Consider the following 528-nt stretch of genomic DNA (forward strand, 5'->3'; position numbering starts at 1 on the left):
AAAAAAAAAACAACTACTACTGAACTGTGTATTAATCTTTCCATTGCAGGTTTCATGTAAAGGAAAAGTTAAGAAATGTCTTAATATTTGTTGCTTCTTTCAGGACTAGAATTATTCATTTCCCATAGCAAACCTTTAATTTTATTGCAAATAACATAGTGCCTTCTATAGAGCAGCTATGGGTGGATGCAAAATTATGTGTTTCAGGATATCTATCACATATAAATTACGTAAAATAACTGTAATCAGAGACTACTGCAGATCCTATGCTCACTTACATGCACAAGAAGTCGAGATGTCGCACTGCAAATCTGACCGTTTGTCCAGAAACAACCAAACATAGTCCATTCCACAGCTGATTAGAACAAAAACGTTGACACTAATTAAACCAATAGTTAAGAATACATATAGCATGGTTCTCTTAAGGTTCCAAAAGCACTAACCTTTGTCAATTTCGACATCATCAAAGACAACGATAGGGCTTTTCCCACCAAGCTCCAAGGAAACAGGCTGTGGAAAAAAAAAAAA

General features: G+C 34.8%; 1 long non-coding RNA gene across 1 annotated transcript; it reads right to left on the reverse strand.

Moving 5' to 3' along the window:
* Positions 1-277: 277 nt before the first annotated feature.
* On the reverse strand, positions 278-528 carry LOC106322234. Its single transcript, XR_001266295.1, has 2 exons — positions 444-528; positions 278-355 (listed from the first exon to the last, which is right to left on the reverse strand). It is a non-coding gene; the product is annotated as an uncharacterized LOC106322234 (long non-coding RNA).

The sequence above is a fragment of the Brassica oleracea genome, unplaced genomic scaffold, assembly GCF_000695525.1.
Source record: "Brassica oleracea var. oleracea cultivar TO1000 unplaced genomic scaffold, BOL UnpScaffold11120, whole genome shotgun sequence".
Taxonomy (NCBI): Eukaryota; Viridiplantae; Streptophyta; class Magnoliopsida; order Brassicales; family Brassicaceae; genus Brassica; species Brassica oleracea.